Source organism: Trachemys scripta, chromosome 9 (assembly GCF_013100865.1).
Source record: "Trachemys scripta elegans isolate TJP31775 chromosome 9, CAS_Tse_1.0, whole genome shotgun sequence".
Lineage (NCBI taxonomy): Eukaryota > Metazoa > Chordata > Testudines > Emydidae > Trachemys > Trachemys scripta.
The window spans coordinates 80,117,116-80,124,960 of record NC_048306.1 but is presented as its reverse complement, the minus strand read 5'-3'; positions in this window follow the sequence as shown (position 1 = coordinate 80,124,960).

Sequence of the window (7,845 nt, the reverse complement as noted above, 5' to 3'; positions counted from 1 at the left end):
GCAAACCGTGAAGCCGGTAGTGCTTGGGCTTCAGGCAGCCCCCTTGCCTCCGGACCCTGCGCCCCCAGCCGGGCACTTCCCTTCCCGGGCTCCAGCGGTGCAGGGTCCGGAGGCATGGGGGCTGCCCGCAGCCGGTAGCGCTCAGGCAGCCCGGCTCTTAAACAGAGCCGAAGAGTCGGGGAGGAGTAGAGCCGCCATTTTCCCGGACATGTTCGGCTTTTTGGCAATTCCCCCCGGACGGGGGTTTGAGTGCCGAAAAGCCGGACATGTCCGGGAAAAAGAGGACATATGGTAACCCTACAGTGCAACTGTGAGAATGTAACCAGTCATCTGCATTTGCTCCTGTCTCCCTTTCCAGTGGGATTTTTAAGAGCTGTGGGTGTTAACTCCCAGCCAGCCAGCATTCAGAAGCAACTCATGGAAGGTGTAGCAGCTGGAGCGGCCTAGTGTGAATGAGGCAAAGAAATAAGAGGTGCTAAACAAGACCTAGGCAAGGAACGGGAGGGAAAGAGCAGCACTACCGTGTACCACTTGTACTTTTTGTTATGCCAGTTTGGTTTGTTAGCAAGAGTCACGCTAACCTCTATCATACCCAATCATAATAAAACAAAGCAATAAAAAAAAAAAAATTAAACGCCAGTGGGCCATGTGTTTTTGCCCAGGTGGCAAGCCTCACAAAAAAAGGTGGGGGCTAGTTATAAAGTCTACCCTCCTAGCTAAATTGGTAGTAAAACAAGCCAGTGCCCATAAAAAAACAGTTCAGCAAAAAAAGCAAAATCAAGCCCAAGTGGGCAGGCAACAAATAAAAAAAATTAAAAACTTTAAGGGCATAAGTAAAAAATAAGCATAAAAATTTCAAATCCCCAAAATAATAAAATCTAAATTAATTAAATGTCATTTTAAAAAACAAGCAAATAACTAAAAAAAAGTAAAAAATTAACTCTATAGTTGCTAAAAAAAAAATCAAGCAATAAAACTTGGTAAAAATGTCTAAGTAATCCAAGCAAAAAAAATTTTAAGTACAATTATTCAACTATAAATAAGTTAATCAAATTTGCTAAAAAACACTCCTGCTATGTACAATCTGTATTTTATAAGTTTAAAATAAATTTAAAATTGCAAAACCAAAAATACTTTTGCCAAACACAAAAAATTAGTGTTGTTTAATATGGTATTTAGCATTTAACCCTTAAAGTAACTTAATGCTTTACAAAATTTAAAATGTTTTAAATAAAAACCCAAAGGTTATGTCTGCAACCGGATAATAAAAACCAAAAAAAAAAAAAAAAAAAAATTTGTTTTTAAACAAAATAGCAAATAAAAAACTTCTATCTGGAGAAAGTGACCTTGTGTTCAAAGCTGAGAAGATAGTGAAATTCTCTTAGTGTTCTGAACCTATGCATGCAACACTTCAAATTGAAGGTCAAGGGTCAAATATTTAAAAATTAATCTTCAATTAAATCCTATTTCCCCTCCCCCCCCAGCTAGATTGGTGTTATTCCATTCTGGGTCTTCTAGTCAGAAGAAAAATGTGAATTTTGCAGTTAATTTAGGAGATTCTCCTTATAGATTTTATTACCTTCTGCTCTTTGGAGAATTTAATACCACAGTTTCTCCACACAGACATTTGTTATGGAAGAGATTTTATTGGAAAAGATTTCCCTGTGGGACTCAATGTTTCATCTCATATAGTATATATTTTCCTCAGTGTACAGAAGATACCTGATAGGAGATTAATCGGCTCACTCAGATTTATTACAAGCCATGTTATTCACATCAATAAGTCACTTACATATTAATGCCTAAGGATAAGATCAAGTTCCATTATATTTGGCATTTAGACGGCATCTATCATCCCCAGATCGCAAAGTGTTTTATAAAGATAAAACTAGTTCTCTCTAGTTTACTGGGGAGAGATGCAAAGACAATAGTGGTTGGAATGGTGGGCATGTCATCCATTAAGGAGACAATAGGGGCCTGAATAAGTTATAAATGATAGTAACTAAGGGCTTGATTCCACAAAGGGTTTTAGGAGTTGCAATCCCAAACCTTTAGGTGCCCTGCTGGCCAGTGGAATTCATAGCCCAAAGACAGGCTCCATATATAATATATGGGGAGAGGTAGGCACCTGAAAAAGGGATTCTAGCTCCTCACGTTGGGTGTAATCTAAGCTACCCTGTCGGAAATGCCTAAGCCCTCAAAGGGAGTCAGAATCCCAACTGCAGGCCAGAGGGAGGTGCCCATTGTCGCTCAGGATTCACAGCCACCAACCCTCTCCTGGAGTGTTAGGCGCATAAACCGAGTCATTCCTTTCCCACAAAAGGGCAAGGCAGATGTAGTACCACCCCCCTACGCCCCATTCACAATAGTTACTCCCAGCCAGGATGTGGGTCCAAATCCTTCCTCTGCCTGATTCAAAACAGGGAGTTGAACCCAGGGCTCCCACCTCCCACACAAGTACCCTAATCACCAGGCATTAGTGTCCCTCTCACTGACTCAATGTACATTGAAGTATTTCAGGAAGTAGAATAGCTTCAACAGGAGAGCTTGACACCATCCCAGGATGCCCTATTATAGCAGAGTCCCCTCCTACCTACCCCCACATCACATGTGCAAGTTCAGCATGCTCTGAGCACTTGTACCAGAGCAGGTGCTGCTGGGTAGGGAGGGTCTAGTTTGTGAATCCCACTTAGGTGCAAATTAGGCACCAAGCAACTCTGTAGAGTCTGGATTTTGGCAGCTTTAGGCATGACAAATAGCAAAAGTTTCCTAGTGGGGAAGAGGAAGTTTAGGCACCTAAAGGCTGGTCTATACTAAAATGCTGCAGCAGCACAGCTGTAGCTGCTTCAGGGTAGACACTACCTACCCCAATGGAGGGTTTTTCCCCATCTGTATAGGTACTCCACTTTCCTGAGAGGTGGCAGCTAGGTCAACAGAACTCTTCCATCAACCTACTGCTGGTCTACAGTGAGGGTTAGGTCAGTATAGCTGCCTCTTCCAGGGGGTGGATTTTTCACATCCCTGAACAACGTAGGTATACAGAAGTAAATACCTATTGTAGACCAGGCATATGTTCCCCTTGTGAATCTAGCCCTAAAAAACTCAGGGAAAAATTTTCAAAGGGAAGTCAATGGGAGGTAGGCACCTAACTTCCTGTTATGTGGGACTGTATTAATGGCAGCCATTAATCACAGAACTGGTGGAAGCGGATGGGTGTGCTAACCCCCCTGGTTAGTGCCTGAATGAAGGAGCCATAGACCTTTCATTTAGTTAGAGCTGAAAACAAGACAGCTACCACCCAAGCACTAGGGTACATGGCAAAGCCTGAGCAGAGTTCAGCCAGGTGGTTGAGGGGGTTTCCTGGGACTGACTGCAAGTGGAGGGGCCAGGGGACTCATTGGCTGCAGCTGTGTGTCTGAGGCAGAAAGTAAGTACGAAGCAGCAGTGGATATTCAAGTGAAGAAGCAAACAGGGAGAAAGAGCTCCTGGGGCTCAGAACTGGCTGAAGAGGCAGGCTTGAAAACTGTAAGCAAGGAAAATAGCTGGTGTTTGTTTCCACCTTTTTCAGGGACAGAAAGGTGGATGCGGGAAGTGTATACATTTTGTAAGATAACAGAATTGCACTATGAAATAGCTGACTTATATAAGCAATGTCTCCTGGCAACAGAAACAACCCAGCAAGGCCCTGAATACTGAGCTGAGTGATTAGCCAAAAAGCAATTTGTGCCTTCAAAAAAAATCTCCCTGTAGGCTAGTAGGACAATCCCACAGCAAGCAAAGGTGAAATCATGCTTCCAGCAATGATTGTCCTCTCCTGCCCCACCCATCCCCAAGGCTTTTCTTAAACAGTGCAAAACAAAGCAACCCAAACATGCATCACCTCCCATCAGAGGATTTTCTAGCCCTTGTCTGGAAGGCTTCAGTGCTTTTGTAAAGGGAAGGCTCAGTGCAACATAAACTGCTTACAGTACCACAGGATGGGAACCTGCTTCTTTATTCAGCTGTACAATATAGTCACTAGGGGGAAAAGTTCTCCCCAGAAAACAAGAAGCCAGGGAGTGGAGCATGGCTCCAGCCCATAATATTCGAGCAGCTCAATTAACCCCTTTATGGCCACTTCACTACATCTCTCCCTTATAATTTATAGCCCAGATGGTATCAAATTAAGTCTCTCCTCCCTCTAACAGGCACCTCTGCACAGCAGCCAGGGCCACCTCTGAGGGCAGAGATTCATTTCTCAGTCTCCTAGTCCAACAGCTCAGTAGATACCCCCAACTCCTCACTTAACATTGTAGTTATGTTCCTGAAAAATGCGACTTTAAGCGAAATTATGTTAAGCGAATCCAATTTCCCCATAAGAATTAACGTAAATGAGGGGGTTAGGTTCCAGGGAAATTGTTTTCACCAGACAAAAAGTTATTATAAATTGTTTAAAACTTATATAATACTGGTATACAGTGAGGATGATTGTGAAGCTTGGTTGAGGTGGAGGAGTCAGAGGGTGGGATATTTCCCAGGGAATGCCTTACTGCTAAATGATGAACTAGCAATTGGCGGAGCCCTCAAGGGTTAACTATTTCACTCTACAAGGCAGCAGGAATGGAGGGAGGAGAGACAGCATCAGAGACAGACATGCGCCATGTGAGAGAGATGCGCATTTCCCCTTTAAGTACGCTGACCCTACTGTTAAGTACACTGCCTTGTTAATTAGATTAGCTTGCTAAGACAGCTCCCTCCAGCCTAAGCCCTGTTGTGTCCCGCCCTCCCCCCGCTCTATTGAAGATGGGGTAAGCAGGGTGCAGGAGCAGGGAGAGGGGGACACTGACAGGCCTCCCTCCCCTGCACAGCAAGCAGGAGTCTCAGGGAACAGCTTCAAGGCAGAGGGCAGGAGCAGCACAACCCAGTGGGGGGAGGGACAGCTGAACTGCTGGCAATTGATAGCCTGCTAGGCAGCTGCTGCACAGGGAACTTAGGGGAGCAGGGAGCTGATAGGGGGTCTGCCTGTCCACGCTGGTTCCAAGCCCCCACCAGTGAGCTGTAACGGGCTGCTCTTCCTGCAAGCAGTGGACAAAGCAGGCAGCTGCCAAACGACATTAGAAAGGAGCATTGCGAAACTTTAAATGAGCATGTTCCCTAATTGATCAGCAATGAAACATTAACCAGGATGACTTTAAGTGAGGAGTTACTGTATTCCTGGCAAAATGGCGCTCTGTTCTGGTTCTGCACCTCCAGATGATGGCCAAAGTCTTCAGTGTCTGCATGTTGCTCCACAAGCAAGCACAAGCCTCACGTTCTTTCACACTGACCACCACATGGACTTTAAGGGTATGCCTCCACTGCAGCTAGGAGCATGCTGCCAAGAAATTCATGCTGGTTCTCCTAAAGCTAGCATGCGAACGATAAGTGTGGATGATCTGGCATAGGCAGTAGCTTGAGCTAGCCACCCAAGTCCAAGCCTACCTGCCTCTTCCTCCGTACTGGTCCAAGCTCGGTAGCTATCCCAAGCCATCACCTATGCTGTAATATCCACACTGCTATTTTTAAACACACTAGCATTAAGCAGAGCTAGTGCAAATCTGTACACCCACGTTGGAAGGTGGCTTCCAGCTGCAGTATGGATACTCTGAAGACAAGAGTCTGGTTTGCTCTCAGCTAGTACCTGAAATCTATATTGGCTGGCAGTGGTGGATTTAGAGTTAGTGGGGCCCCTCCTTAGGACCCACCCAGCCAAGAAAAAACAAAAACAAAAACAAAAACAAAAACCAAAAAAAAAAAAAAAAACACATTCTCTTACCTCCTCCTCTCCCCACCTTATTCCCCCCCCCCCTTCATCCTCCTCCTATAAACTAATAGGAGGAAAATGAAAATAAAGTGAGGTACCTTGATCGTTCTTGTAGTCCAAATTAGTTTTCCAGAGACCACTTGGGAAAAAAAAAATCACTGAGGGTCTCAGTGGACCACTTGATCTTTCCAAATATTATTTGTACTGTTAGCTAACTACTGTAAAGCCCTTTGGATAAGAGTGCTTTTAAAATAAAATAAATACATAAATGTAAAAAAGCATTTGGGTGCAGGTCTGGCCAGGACTTTTGGTCCAGGAGGAGGCTCAGGGCTGGGAGTGAGTTAGGGTGCAGGAGCAGGCTGGGGGTTGGGGTGCAGGGTCTGGCCAGGAGCTAGGGTGTGGGAGGGGGCTCAGGGCTGGGGCATGGAGCACTTACCTGAGGTAGTTCCTGTTTGGTGCAAGGGATGCAGGTGAGGATGTGGGGGGGGGGCAGGAGTCAGAGTGGGCAGGGGATGCTTGGGGGGGGTGCATGAGTCAGGGATGGGGGTGCAGGGTCTGGGAGGGAGTTAAGGTGCAGGAGCAGGCTGGGGTGCAGGGGGCCAGGAGTTAGGATGTAGAAGGGGGCTCAGGGCTGGGGCAGGAAGTTAGGGTGTGGAGCACTTACCAGGGGCAGCTCCCATTTGGTGCTCAGCGTGGGGGGATGTGGAGGGCTGCAGGAGTCAGGCTAGGGGTACTCCCTGCCTCAGCCCCCTGCAGCTCATGGCAGGAAGGGGGGTTATGTATAGGGAGAGTGCAGGGGGAGCCCCCTTTGTTCTTCCCTGCCCCAATTCCACCCCCTTCCCCAAGGCCCTGTCCCCATCTCTTTGCCACCTCCTCCCGAATGTGCTGCAGCCCTGCTCCTCCCCCTCCCTCCCAAAGTGACCTGAGCACTGGCAAACAGCTGTTTGGCAGCAGGGGAAGTGCTGGGAGAGAGACAGAGGGGTGGGAACACAGCCCACTCAGGGTAGGAGGGAGCTTGTCTTCCAGAGGGTGCAGAGCCTACAGCAGGAGTCCCAGGAGCCAGCAGGACCAAGCTTCTGCCCCTGGGGTCTGCTGTCATTGGGGGGCCCCATGCTGGGGCACCCTGTGTTTCACTGTAAATCTGCCTCTGTTGGCTGGTGAATATTGAAACTTTTGGTACAGGCTATGTTCTTTGAGCCAACTCTTTGGCAAGATAGTCATGGTTTTGTTTTTGACCAGTGTGCATCCTTAATCCATCCCAGCACAAAGGGAGGAAGTGTTAAATTCCAGTGAGTTCTCACCTTACGTCCCATCGAAAGCTGGGCCAGAACTGTGCCTTCATCGTTTGAGGAGTTATTCTCCATTAATCAAAGAAATCAATTCAGCTTGATTTCCAAGCTCCCGTTAATCCTTTTCTTCATGCCCTATTAAAAGGGCCAACAGCCCTCTGCACTAGGCTTTTGGAATCTGGATAACACTGGTAAGTTTGAATAGGCTGAATCCTATTCTTGTTCAGAAAGTCTTTAAGCTCCCTGCTTGTAAAATTTGGTTTCTTGCCCATGACAAGTACTACTCAGTAGTTCATGTGTAGCACAGCCCACCAGAGGTCATCACAAACTTCTAGCCATTTCAAACATTCTTCCCATGTCTGGTCCTGCCATGTCTCCATGCGTGCAAACTATGGGCGTTCCAGCCATTCTCAGGGAAAGAGGGTTCCACTGTGGAGTCTGCTGTTGTACTTGACATTGGTGACATCTCTTCACTACTTTTCCCAGGTTCTCATCCATATTTGACCAGGACACATAGCTCCAGGTCAAAGGAGTCGAACAAGAAATGCCCAGGTACAATTCTGTCAGGACTTGGTTCCCCCCTCCTCCCCCACAAGGATAAGATCAACAACTTCTGTGCCACACAATATATCCAGTTCTGTACTCTTAGCACTAAAAGGTAGAACTCTTTCCCCTAATGTTTTGGCCAACCTTCTGGTAGGTGCTGCTGCAGCCAGGACAGGACCCTGCCTGGCTCATTACCTTATTTGAGAAGCCTTTACTGGTGTCTAGGGG